Below are 14,208 nucleotides of genomic sequence, written 5' to 3'. Positions count from 1 at the left end.
CTCCACAATGCATGACCTATATACCTCAACAAGGAGGAGGCAGGGGGAGGGGGTAGGATATGGATGAACCTAACAATAAATAAATAGTAAACAAAGGAAAAAGATATCTTAGCAATCATGTGTGCATGTGTGAGGTAGTGTTGCTTTTCCTTCTGGAATATTCAGTATCAGTCACGGGATACCATTCAGAGATGGGTCTGATGAATATCCGTTGTTTAACTAGGGTTTCTTAGCAGTCCAGATTCCTTTAACTATTCTTAGCATTGATATGTTATTATACTTACTAAAAGACAGAAAAGGATGCAACAGACTTTGGGCATTATTACTGCAAGAGAAAGAAATAATTATATGATTTTCTCTGCTTTGGAGGCTCAAAGAGCCCGCACTGCACTAAATAGGGCACAGTCAAACTCAGTGCATATTAACTTTGTGCTCCTGAAAGGTCAGTTCAGATTTGTAGTTCAAAGGGATTTAGACTCTAATTTGTCCACTTAATAGTCCCTGGCTAATTAACTGGTGGTTAGAACAAAGCCCCAGAGAATCCAGGGCAGGAGTCTATTTCTCAGTGCACCAGTTTGTCTTTCCTGATTTATGGCCATTGATTGACACCTCGTCCCTATTCAGGTGACTTATAATATTATGTCACTGATTACAGAGAACTGGGTGTGGCTGGATCACAGAAAAGCCTTCACGAGAGCAAAGTCAATGCATGAAGTTGGCACGTCAGAGTGATACAGTGCAGAAGCTTGCAGCCCTAAGGGACCTAACTGAAAATCCTGACTTGGCCACGTTACTAGAGTATTTTGAGCAAGGTGTTTGCCTTGACAAAGTCTTGTCTCTATCCATAAAATGAAGATGACACAGGCCTCACAGGAAAGTGGTAAAGGCTTGGAGGATGATGTCATCCATTGAACACCGGATGAGTGTGACTCTTTTTTTTTTTGAAAAATTTTTTTGTTTATTTTTATTTATTTATTTGAGAGCGACAGAGAAAGAGGCTGAGAGAGAGAGAGAGAGAGAAAGAGAATGGGCGCGCCAGCCACTGTAGATGAATTCCAGATGCGTGCGCCCCCTTGTGCATCTGGCTAACGTGGGTCCTGGGGAATCGAGCCTCGAACCGGGGTCCTTAGGCTTCACAGGCAAGCATCTCTCCAGCCTGAGTGTGACTCTTGATGCCACCTGCCCAACTCTTTCAGGGGATGCTCTTTCCATGATGAGCATTCGGGAGATTTTCATCCCTCCACGTTCTGCCCCCCACCCCAAGCTCTCCTTCATGCGCCTGCTCTCTTTCTCTCTCCAGCCACACTCCATGAGAGGGCAGTTTCTTCAGTGATTTCATTGGAACTGGGTGATTCTGAGTGGTAGGATTTACCGGGCCCAGGAGAAGATGCAAGCCTCATGGATAGGCTCACAGAAGACAAGCAGAGCTATTACGCTGGAGAAAATTGCCTCTGTGGGTTTTGAGTGGGAGCTGGCTCTCCATATGTCTTACATTTTAGGGGCCATCCAGTTAGTTCTAGTCCTAAAGTCACTTTCCTGTTGGCAGCCCCAAGTAACGCCTCTGCTCATTTCCTCGTTTGTAAATGTGTGTGTCTCCTAGGAGAGGCTTGAAAGTAATCGGCACCATAAAGAGGTCCTGGCATACAAATTCTAAGTAAGATCAATAAAAAGATGATGGAATGATGCTTTTAAAGTCTCCTTCTAAGATTATTAGCTCTTTTTTGTGGAGAGAAAAAAATGCAAATGCGGTGCTAATTATGAAGGCCCATCTGTTATACTTACAGGACTGTAGGAAGAAGGGCCTGCATTTGAAGCTCTTCTGCAGGTCTTTGCCATCTTTGAAGACAGCTTGGAGAGACTGCTTCCCTTTCAAACAGACTCTGATGTCCTCTGAGGTGGCCATGTCTAATTTGAGGACACTGAGTTGCCACTTGGAGAAGCAGGTTATTCTGACTGCACCGCTCTTGGTTTGGAATTGCTTTATTTTGGCAGCGAATTTGTGGGCTGTACCAAACATCTACTTCATGGACAATTGAATAATTACTTGGAAAGGGCTGTTTCATAAATTATTAACAGTAAGTATTAGCTAACTAGGAGCCCCTGTGTACTTCTTCAGAATGCTTATCATTTAAAATACTCTAGCAGCAAGGATTCCAGAGAATGTGTTAATAATGTTTATTGAAATCTGTTCTGCATTAAGACTGGACACTCTCCAGGTAATTTTGTTCAAGTCAAATTTTTGTAGTTGAGTTGGTAATTAATCTGATCACTCTCATTCTATTTTATTTTTTATTCATTTTATTTTTTATTTTTTATTTTTTATTTCATTTAATTTTTTTTTTTTTATCCAGTGCACCAGTTTATTACAAAATGCACCAAGGAAGAGATGGGGAGGATGGCATGGGTGAGGGGTAGAATCCCCTGGGTACCCTCCAGGAGGCACCAGGTGTTCAAAGTTTTCAGAAGTTGCTCTGAGGTCTGTCCTAATGGCTCTCTCTCTCTCTCTATATATATATATATATGCATTCCTTTTTTGTTTTGGTTTTTCAAGTAGAGTCTCCCTCTAGCCCAGGCTGACCTGGAGCTCACTGTGTAGTTTCAGGCTGGCCTAGAACTCACAGTGATCCTCTTATCTCTGCTGGGATTAAAGGTGTTGCATGCCAGTCTTCCTAACAGCTGTTTCTGTTTTTTTTTATTAATTAGTTTTGTACTCAGTGAATACAGTTAAGTGAATACCATTGTTAGCCTCCTCCATGTCCTACCCCCTCCCTCTGGCCCCTCCTTGTTGAGGTATATGGGTCACGTATTGTGGAGTTAGCTCACAGTTATGGGTAGGAGGAAATTTCTTTGCGTATCATGACCCAACGTGTAGCTCTGACATTCATTCCACCCCCTCTTTCGCAAAATTTCCCTGAGCCATGTTGGGTTCATTTTGGGTATGCTTCAGTGATGAGGTGTTAGGAACCTCTGTGTCTCTGGATATCTGATTTGGTAGGAGTAGATTGTTCTCTGTGTCAATCTCCTTCACCCTTGTGCTGGTACCAGGTTCACCAAGAAAACAGCACCCTTGCTTGTTTTGCCAATTATTTAGTTCCAGCTGGGGCCCTTTTGAGGTATGATGGGGTGGTTCTCTCCTTAGGATCTATCTTCCTTTCCCAGGGAGATGCTCCCCATCTTGACCGGAAGTCCCTATGCTTTTTTTTTTTATCATCTCTCCTGATTCTTTTTTATTTATTTTTTTATTAGTTTTCTATTCTGCAAGTACAGGCAGTTTGGTACCATTATTAGGCTCATCCATGACCTGGCCCCTCCTTGTTGAGGTATATGGGTCATGCATTGTGGAGTTAGCCCACAGTTATTGGTATGATAAATGTCTCTGCATATCATGACCCAACATGTGGCTGTGACATTCTTTTCGCCCCCTCTTCCGCAAAATTTCTCTGGGCCATGTTGGGTTCATTTTTGGTCTGCTTCAGTGATGAGGTGTTGGGGGCCTCTGGGGCTCTGGCTCTGTGATTTGGTAGGCGTTGATTTTTCTCTGTGTTGGTCTCCTTCCCCTTGTGCTGGCATGTGGTTCATCAGGAAAACAGCACCCTTGCTTGTTTCGCCAATTTTCCTTAGTTTCAGTCGGGGCCCTTTTGAGGTATGATGGGGTGGCTCTCTCCTTAGGATCTGCATCTATCTTTCTTTCCCTGGGATTTGTAGGGCAGCTAGGTAGTCGCCTTCTTGGCCGGAAGTCCCTGGTTTTCTTTTTAATTTGTAAAATTGGCCAAGTTATTTTCCAGCAGGTCTTCATGAAACCATGTAGGAAAATCATCTCCAGGTATTTTTAAAGCCCAACTGCAGATTCTTTCCATAGCATGATGCGACATCATGTGGTCTACAAATGGAAACTTGTAAGTTGCAGATGTAAAGGGACAAATGAAAGACACTAGAAATTGTTAGTGATCTTAGAGAAGAGAAATAGAGAAGATTGGGGTACTTGTGTTGGGTGCTTGCTTGCCATGGTGCAAAGCCCTGGGTTTGATCACCAGCACGAGGGATACGGAGATTGATTTAGCTCCAAGGCTGAGCCAACCATTGCAGGATTAAGTGCAGCGAGGCTTGTGAGAACTGAGGTGATTGCGTAAGAGTCAGGGGTGGAGTTTAAAGGAAGGTTGCCCGATGATGCTGAAAAGCCCCGTAGGTGAGAACTGAGGCAAGACGTGTAAAGGTAGAATTTCAGACCCAAGAGAACCTTCTCAGTGTATCATATACACGTAGATACTGGGGTAAAAGTCACACGGCCGATAGGCAGAAGATCTCGATCTGTTCTATCTTGCACTCCCAGCCCAGGGCTTCGCTTGCTTGCATATCTTCTCTGGCCTTGGAAGTGAGAAGCACCTGCAAAGACCTTGCAGCTCTGGTGTAGAGCAATATGAATGACCTTCTTCACACAAAGTTTCTCCACACAGAAAACCAGGGTTTGTGTTACATGTATTCAAAATTTTTCTCAAAGTTTCTTACACTGCAGACCCACATGTCAGCTCTTAATACATGGAAATGTATTTCGTGATAGGGGAATGTGTGGTATGACATTTGTAACAATTTAACAGAACACTTACTGAAGTGTTCACTTTTGTACAACATTTAATTAAAAAAAATCTCATGTACTCCCTCTATCATAGAAAACAACTTGAACTTTAAGGTATTTTAATTTTTTTAAATATTTTAATTTTATTTATTTATTTGACAGACAAAGAGGGAGAGAGAGAGGATGGGCACACCAGGGCCTCCAGCCACTGCAGATGAACTCCACATGCATTAACCTCCTTGTGCATCTGGGTAACGTGGGTCCTGGGGAATCGAACTTGGGTCTTTTGGCTTGGCAGGCAAACACCTTAACTGCTAAGCCATCCCTCCAGCCCTAAATTTTTTATTTGTTTCAGGAAATCTGAATTTTATTATTGAGAAAATTGAAGCGACATTTTCCTCCACATCAAAAATAATTGAGCCGGGCGTGGTGGTGCACGCCTTTAATCCCAGCACTCGGGAGGCAGAGGTAGGAGGATCGCAGTGAGTTCAAGGCCACCCTGAGACTACATAGTTAATTGCAGGTTAGACTGGGCTAGAGTGAGACCCTACCTCGAAAAAAAAAATTATAATTGGAAACAAAAAGTATACAAGATGAACTACCCTGGACTAAAAACTGGTGTCTCCGCTTTACAAGTCCCTGTGGCTTTGGTGGCTTCTGGTCCTTTGTTGATCTGCCTTGACTTCCTCATAAAGTGAAAGCCTAATGGCTTTGATTGGACCATGGACTTAAGAAAATGTACCCTCTAGCCTGAATCACCACTCCTGCCCCACCGTCAGCCTCTTATCTTCGTCCTGAGAGGGATATATCTTTGCTCCACCTCCCTAGATCTTTCTCTAAAGTAACCCCTGGTCGTCTGTGCTAGAGATTATGAGGTCTCTGTCTCTGCCCTGTTAAGCTATGATGAGATTTATTCAGTTTATACATTACTCTACAGCCTCTGGGTATTGACTGATGACACTTACTACAGCAGAGCGGTCACTGTCACACTTCTTCACCACAGCAAAGGAAAGCGGAACAGAGTGGGGAGTTAGCGTCTGGATTCACATCACTCACAATAACATGAAGAATAAGAAAGTAAAAGCACAGTGTGTGTGTGTGGGGGGGGGCAGAAAGGACACCTTACCTACCAGGATGTGCAAAGCATTTCATATTATAACTGCGTAAAGTTCTTCACCTTCTGGGGCGAGGGAGTGGAGATTTTGAGGCATTCGTATAACATACGCAGGGATTTAGAGGTATGGGCATGATCCCAGGTCCGTTGGACTCTGATTGCACACCCACTGAGCATCCACATGTCTTAAGTGGACACAAGGTACAGGCTGTTCTTACCTCACACACTCTTCTCATCATTTGAACTGCAGCCATATGTCACACGAGGGCTGGTTGTGCCGCCGGATGCTGAGAAATCAGACTCGCTCAGGAAATGGCAACGATTAACAAAGTTTGGTTTGTAATCTCCAGCAGATATGATCTCACAAGGCTAACATTGCTATGCTCTGTAATAGTAAATAGCCGCTAAGTCATTGGAGAGAGTGGTGCCTCTTGCGTTTGTGAGTTACTTTCAAATGAGAGCTTGAGGAACCTGTATTTGAGGGGCAAAAGCTACAGAGAGGAAATGTCAAATCAGGACGCTCTGTCAGAGCAGAGGAAAGGGTGGAATAAAAAGGAGGACAGAAAACAGAGGGTTCTTTTCAAGACCACATGTTTGACTCAGTTATTTTTTTCATTAACTGCTGGCTTTTGATTTAAGCAAGTTTTGCTCATTTCATAAAATGTGAACAAGACACCAAAACTAAAATTACTTATAACTTCACAAGTTTACAGATACTGTGAATGTTGGACTGCTCACTTCAGTCATTTTTCCTTGACTGTTTTATTTTTATTTTGAGATCTTTCTAAAGATATCTTCTGAAATATTTTTGGCTATATAAAATTCTGGTAGCACTGGTTTTCAAACTGTTGGTTTTAGGACTACTTTGTATGCATAAAAATTATTGAGGACTTCGGGCTGGAGAGATGGCTTAGCGGTTAAGCGCTTGCCTGTGAAGCCTATGGACCCCGGTTCGAGGCTCGGTTCCCCAGGTCCCACGTTAGCCAGATGCACAAGGGGGCACACGCGTCTGGAGTTCGTTTGCAGAGGCTGGAAGCCCTGGCGCGCCCATTCTCTCTCTCTCCCTCTATCTGTCTTTCTCTCTGTGTCTGTCGCTCTCAAATAAATAAATAAATAAAATGTTTAAAAAAAAATTATTGAGGACTTCAAAAGCTCTGGTTCATATATGTATGACTACTAATATTTACCTCAGTACAAATAAATATTGACTAATTTCATTAAAACTTTATTTAATTTAAAAATAATAGTAAGCTAAATGTGTGTTGTTCCAAGCGTATTTCCCAAATTAACATAAATTTGGCATTGTTTTATAATTTTGAGTAGACATTTCCTTAGTGTCTGTCTAGTTTATGAGAAGGCAGTTAAATTCTCATGTATGTCTATGCCTTCTTTGAGTGCATGTATAAAGGAAATACAGGCTCACACAAACATCCAGTTGCAGAAGATGGTATTTTAATAGCACTTTCAAATAATTGCATTGGTTTTGATTCCACATAAAATTTGACAAGTAGTTGTTGCTTTTTTAAACTTAGTTGAAATATGGAATCCCTGAGCTTCTCATATCCTATTAGATGCAGTAATACATCTAATATGTAATATTAACTTGCCATTCTGGCTTGCCTTTTAGGGGCAGTTTCTGCACTTGATCTTAGCTAAAAGGCAGAGAAGTGATTCTAGCTTGCCTTTGAAATGGTACCTTTGCTCACATATTATAATATCATATCTTCCAAATGTTGACACATGTCACTTTAGGACAAGTAAAATTGTATTTACTAATGCCAGTCGTGATCTCATCTGAACTTTTGCTTCAGTATAGAGTAACTGTCAAGTATACTATGATAAATAAATCTTTCTATTCTTATTGTTGCCTGGAAGCTCAGATTTTATTATTGGTAGCAAACAACTGTCAACTCTAGGCTGTCTTGTACAGAAAGCATTTGCCAAATACTAAAGTCTGAACTGTAGTGCATTTGCCATTTGTTTCTTTAAAAATATATGATGTTTGTGGGGGGAAGCATAAACATGAGTTCAACTTGAAAAGCAAAATTCTACTGCATAGATGCTTTATGTTAAGATTATCATCATATTTTTCTGCACATCTCCCATTTTGACATGATTTTTAAATACATGTTGACATTAATAAGTCTAATAATTTTTGCTTCAACTTCATGAAAGACTCTTTGTTTTTTTTTGTTTTTTTTTTTTTTTGTTTGTTTTGTTTTGTTTTTCCAGGTAGGGTCTCACTCTAGCCCAGGCTGACATGGAATTCACTCTGTAGTCTCAGGGTGACCTTGAACTCATGGCGATCCTCCTACTTCTACCTCCCAAGTGCGCCACCATGCCTGGCTATCAAAGACATTTTTCAACAACAGTAATCTTTAGTTCTCATTCTAAGTGATGTGGAAGACTGCGCAGCTTTTCACACAGCTTGGTTTTACCACCTTCACTTGGGCTAGGCCACCTGCAGCTTTACCTATCTTTAAGTTAATGCCATCGGTGCAAGTGTCAATGCAGCAAAAATAGCAGGAATGTGTTCATATAATTACAAAAGTAGATGTATCCATAAACCACATTTTAAAACCACAGGATTTTACCAAAATTTTATATCTAACTCCATCCTTCTCCTGGTTTTTGTGGGTGGAGGAGGATTAGGTGAGTTTTAGATAATCTTTGTGGAATGTCTTCCTAAAAGTAGAATAGCTATCTTAAAACATATAGTTTTAAAATTTGAGTCTTATTACCTTGTTGCTCATTAGTTATAGACATACAAATGCCACTTGGTGGGTGCTTCATTTCCATATGTCTTGTCTTGTCTTGCCTTGCCTTTCCTTTCCTTTCCCTTTCTTTCTTTCTTTTTTTTTTCTTTCTTTCTTTCTTTCTTTCTTCCTTTCTCTTTCCTTCCTTCCTTCCTTCCTTCCTTCCTTCCTTCCTTCCTTCCTTCCTTCCTTCCTTCTTTCTTTCTTTCTTTGTTTTTGTTTTTTTTCTTTTGTTTTTTCAAGGTAGGGTCTCACTCTAGTCCAGGCTGACCTGGAATTTACTGTGTGGTCTCAGGGTGGCCTTGAACTCATGGTGACCCCTCCCCCGAGTGCTGGGATTAAAGGTGTGTGCCGCCATACCCGTCTGTATGCCTTTTCAACGTTAGTGTGTGATTTTTATGCTTAGAAACAATTTAGCTGGGCACCAAAATGATGAATGCATGTCTTCCATCAACCAATATGTTAAGATACAAAGCAGAAAACGGCCCTGGGCTCACTTACACTGTATCTGAAATTCTCAGTAGAAAAACTGTCAGGGCAGAAGGCACAGACTGGGCTGTCTGTAATCTTTTCACATATTCATTATTAGCGGTGTGACTCGGGACCAGCCACATTGTGTCTTAGCTCCCTTGTCTGTACAATGTCAGTAATAATGAATTTCTCACAAACATGTTGTAGAGGTTAAATGAAATCTTGGGCAAATAAATACTGGGTTTTGTGCCTGTCATATCCTGGGAGTTCAGTGACTGAAAGCTGCTGTGTTTTTATTAATCACATGAGAAATATCTGCCTGGATCCAGGGCTGAGGCTAGGAAATGTCTTACTTATCAAGGCCCATAGGTGCCTCTGAGAGAGCAAAGCAGAGAATTCACAGGTAGCTATGTAAGCAGAATCTGGTCTCATAAGAGGAGGAATCCAAAAACCTGATATGAATATCTATGAGTCCCCCAAACAGAAAGTGGGTCACAAATACATCCAGGGACATAGGGAAACAATGGAAATCAATGGACTGAAAAAAAAAAAAAAAAGAAGAAGAAGAAACGAAATTGTCACAAAGGAAGCCCACGCTTTCAGCTCTCTGTGTCTGAGAGCCAGTTGACAGGGGGGACACGGGAATCCTGAACTCCTGGCTTTCTAGGCCGAGTGAGGATTTTCCTGCCAACGTGACAGTTGGGAGCAGCAACCACGGCCTTCAAATGTCCATGGTATTTGAGGCCATTCTCATTGGCTTAACTTGCCTGTTTTGCTATTTCCCCTGGTGTTATTTGGGATTTTTAGTAATAATCTTTATTATTGAGTGTGAGACTGGCACTAATTCTTTTCTGAGGATTTTTGTACAGATCACAGATTTTCCACAAATGAGCATGTCCAGATGCCTGCCACCTTGTCAGGAGTTTCCCCTGGTCTTAAGTGCTGCTCTTTGACATTTACTAAACATCCCTCAACTTGACAGATTATGAAGGGATTGTACATAATAGCCAATCTTCACTCACTACCAAGTGAATTAACTGTACAGTTCCATATCAAAGTCAGGTGTAAGGCTCCTATGAATTAATTAGTTTGGAGCTGGGAATCAAATTCATGGCTTTGCACATGTTACACACATAGTGTGTCACTGAACTATGTCCCCGGCCACAGTGTAAACTCTCGGTCATAAAACATGCTTGGCTTTGTGAGGGTTTCTTTCTGTTTTATTTTTGAGAGTGTTGGATGACTTTTTAGCTAGACTTATATATCCGTCAAGGTGAACATTTCAGCTACCATTTAGGAGGAAAAGTGTTACTTAGCCGATTCTTCATTTCCAAGAATTGCCAGAGCATTTCAGTAGTGGAGAGGATGCAGAGCTCAGCTGGTCAGCCATACAATATGTGGATGAGAAGAAAACGCAGTAACTGAGGAGGTCACAGTTATACACTCGAACCCGTATTTGTTGATTCTAGCATGAAAAACAAGATCTTAACGACTAGGTAGCCTGAACTAACTTTTGTGTAGTGTTCTTTTTATTTTTGATTTTCCGAGGTAGGGTTTCAATGTAGCCCAGGCTGACCTGGAATTCATTATGTTGTCTCAGCGTGGCCTCGAACTCTCGGTGATCCCCCTACCTCTCCCTCCTGAGTGCTGGGATTAAAGGTGTGTGCCACCATATAAATATAGTGATGGGGTAGCTTCAGTAAAAGAGGACTTGCCTGGCATGAACAAGACCCAGTGCTTGACCCTCAGCACTCAAAAAAGAGGGAGTAAGATAATTGTGGTGGTTTGATTCACGTGTCCCCCATAAACTTGGGTGTTTTGAATGCTAGGCTCCCAGCCAATGGAGATTTGAGAATTAATGCTTCCAGGAGGAAGTGTATTGTTGGGGGTGGGCTTATGGGGGTTATAGCCAGCTTCCCCTTGCCAGTTGCTGTGGTCCACCTTATATTGGCCAGGGGGGTGATGTCCACCCTTTGCTATGCTATCATTTTCCCCTGCTATTGTGGAGCTTCCCCTTGAGCCTGTAAGCCAAAATAAACCTCTTTTTCCCAGAAGCTATTCTTGGTTGGGTGATTTCTACCAGCAATGTGAACCTGACTGCAACAATAATAAAAGTACATTAAAGGACATTATAAGGCAAGGAGGAAGAAGTTAATCAATCTAGGAAATCTAGGAAAGAAAAACATATGTGTGTGTGTGTGTGTGTGTGTGTGTGTATGTGTGTGTGTGTGTGATTTTAAAAGAGAAGATAGGGTTGTGGAGGAGGTTTTGATCAAGTGTTCACTTGTAGGTATGTTAAGTTTGACATTTCCATCAGACATCAAAGTGATAAGAAAAGGCGAAAGTCAAAAAGAAAGACGAATGTTTCATTCTTGGGGTTCAGATAACAACTGTAATGTGTTGGAGGTATAGTTGCCAACATATAAGTCATGTCACAGATCAGCTTTCCCAACAAGCACATTCTGAGGAAATACTTGTTCCTGGAAGTTTTTTTGCCATAGACTCTCGGGGTTAACAACTGTGAGGAGGAAAGGAACTAGAAATGAACTGTGTAACATCACCAATCCCCAGGAGAACTATAGAATTAGAAAGACTATACTGAACTTTCAAGTACATAGAACCCCTCCATCAAGTGACTTGACACCCAAGATGTGTCCTTGAGTGAGATAGTTCTCTCAAACTGAGGGCAGTTGCCTGATGAAGATAGGAACACACTTGGAGAGAGCCACCCACACTCCCAGGAGGGGAGGTGGGTGCTGTAGTCCTAAAGAGCTTGGGATATGGATGATAGGCATAGGGTCCACCGCAGGTGTGTTTAAATCCACATGGAGGAGAGCACTGAGGAAATGATTCATTGTCTAGACGAAGAATCCAAAGACTGGTCTCAGCCTCAAGGCATGTTGAAGTCAGCAGATAGGGGCGAGTTTTCCCTCCAAACTGAAACATTCTCTTCTGCTAGGAAGGAAAAACTACAAGACTCAGAAAGCTAACGAAACTTTCAAGGCTAGGGAAACTCAGAAAGTTACAAGGCTTACAAGGACCCTCCCTGAAGTTATATAAACAGCGAACAGTTTCTAGGGGTGGGTGTAGGAGATGCTTTGAGAGAACTGACTGCCAGTAGTTTGGGGAGCTGTCAGGATTCGGTTTTGGAGAGTGTCGTGGTGGTAATGCAGTTGCCTTAGCGTCATGCATGCTACTGTGAGCCCTCATCTCGTGAGTAACCCCCAGCCATGTTTCTTTCTATAAGTAATCCTTAATCCACATTTCCATGAGTAACCCCTCACCCGTATTCCTAAAAGTAACCCCCCATGCATATTTCTATAAGTAACCCCCATCCATGTTCTTATAAGTGACCCCAATAAACTCATTGTCCACAAATTAGACTTAAGAGCAGTTGTTTCGCTGGTTGTTGCTGGTAATATTTGGGTTGTTCATATCTCCTCAGGAAAAATGGCACAACAGGGTGAGAATATAAAAAGAACAAAGAGCTCACTGGAGATAGTGAATGAATACAAGAATGGTATGGGCTTCCTAAAGTCCAAGAAGGAATCATGCTTTCGACACACAGCTGATCACCTATTGCAAATGCTGCACAAAGGTCAAGTGTAATGAGATTGAGAAGCGACCTTTGGATTTTAGTGTGACAGAAGTCAGTGACCTGCACAAATAAAAAAAAACAAAGTGGTTGCAGTGGGATGGCAGGAATGAAGCCAGATTCAAGCAGATTCAAAGGAAAGAGTAAAAAATATATATATATCTGGAGACAATGCAAGCATGTGTACTATTCTTTTAATGCATTTTGTAATAAAAGCAGAAAAATAATTTTATATCAACAGCATTTAATACAAAGCATCAAATTATTGATATTCAAAAATCAATACTAATAATTACATTAAATACAAGTTCAAGGCAAAGATTTTCAAATTGGAGAAAATAATCTAAGACCAAACTGTGTTGTATATGAAAATTCACTTTGAATTCAAAGGCACAAACTAGTTAAAAATAGCAGGATAGAAACATATATACCATGCTCAGGCTCCATGGAGGTGGCTGGCTGTATTAATAGCAAAGTAGATTGCAGAGCAAAGAGTGTCATCACAAAGCAAGATCATCTTGGCAATACAGAAATCAATTTGTTAGACTACATAATAATCCTAAGTATCCATGCAGTTAGTAATAGAGCTTCAAAATGCACAAGGCAGAAACTAGTAGATCCTCAAGGAGAAAGAGATATCCACTTACCCAGAGTGTCTACAAAGTTCTATACCCCTGCACCCGACTTACTGCTAGATGAACAATTAGAAAGAAAATTCAAACATTATTGTCAACCAACTTGACCCAATTGACAGTTGCAGACCACTCCACTGAACAAAAAAAAAAAAAAAAAATGTGTTTTTTTTTTCAAGTGCAAAGGAACATTTACTCAGATACTCTGGGCAATAGAACAAAGTCCCAAGAAGTGTTAAAAGTTTCAAATCATATAATATGTTGTTTGATCCCAGTGGAATTAACTTGGAAATAAATAATATAAAGATTCTGAGCATTAGTAATTATTTAGAAATGAAGTCCTTTGTAAATAACCCATGAGTCAAAGAAGTCAAAAGGAAATTAGTCATTTTGACTGAAAGAAAATAAAGACAAATATGTCAAAATGTACTGAGAAGCTACTAGAACAATCTATAAAGGGAAGACTACTCTACTGACTATTACCTTATTAGAAAAAAAAATCCTAAATCAGTGACCTCAACTTTGATTTCAAAAATCAAGGAAAAAAAATCTCTAATATAAATGTAAGAAAGGAAATAATAAATATCAGAGTAGAAAACAACAAAATTTTAAACCAAAGAGGGGTAGTGATGAAACCAAAACCTGGCTCTTTAAAACTTATTACAATTAATAAAGCTATATCCAGACAGATCAGGGGAAGGAAAAAGGGATTATAGAAAACACAAACTACCTACATCAGGAATGAATATAAGCAGTGTCATAACTAAACATCCAATGGATTTAAGAAGCATAACAAAGAAATGTTATGAATTACCACATGCTAATAAACTGGACAGTTTAGATAAAATGGAAAATTCCCTGAAAAAAAAACACTAAAGAAGTAATAAAAAGGTAATAGACTTGAGCCTCTTTTAAAAAAGAAATTGTAGTGAAATGCCTTCCTTGTAAGAGACTTTGGACCTGGTTGCCTTTTCTGATAAATTCTGCCATGCATTCAAGTTATAATGCTATCAATTCTACAAATCTCTCCCAGAAAATTGAAAAGGAAAGATTATTTCCCAACTCAT

At 40.6% G+C, this 14,208-nt stretch overlaps 1 protein-coding gene across 4 annotated transcripts in view; it reads left to right on the top strand.

The window, feature by feature from the left end:
• Positions 1–14,208, top strand: part of Lhfpl6 (LHFPL tetraspan subfamily member 6) — a 263,352-nt gene that overhangs the window by 156,776 nt on the left and 92,368 nt on the right. The window lies entirely within an intron of this gene.

This window comes from Jaculus jaculus, chromosome 7 (genome assembly GCF_020740685.1).
Source record: "Jaculus jaculus isolate mJacJac1 chromosome 7, mJacJac1.mat.Y.cur, whole genome shotgun sequence".
Lineage (NCBI taxonomy): Eukaryota > Metazoa > Chordata > Mammalia > Rodentia > Dipodidae > Jaculus > Jaculus jaculus.
Note: the sequence above shows the minus strand (reverse complement) of the source record. Positions and strands in the feature narration are given on the sequence as shown.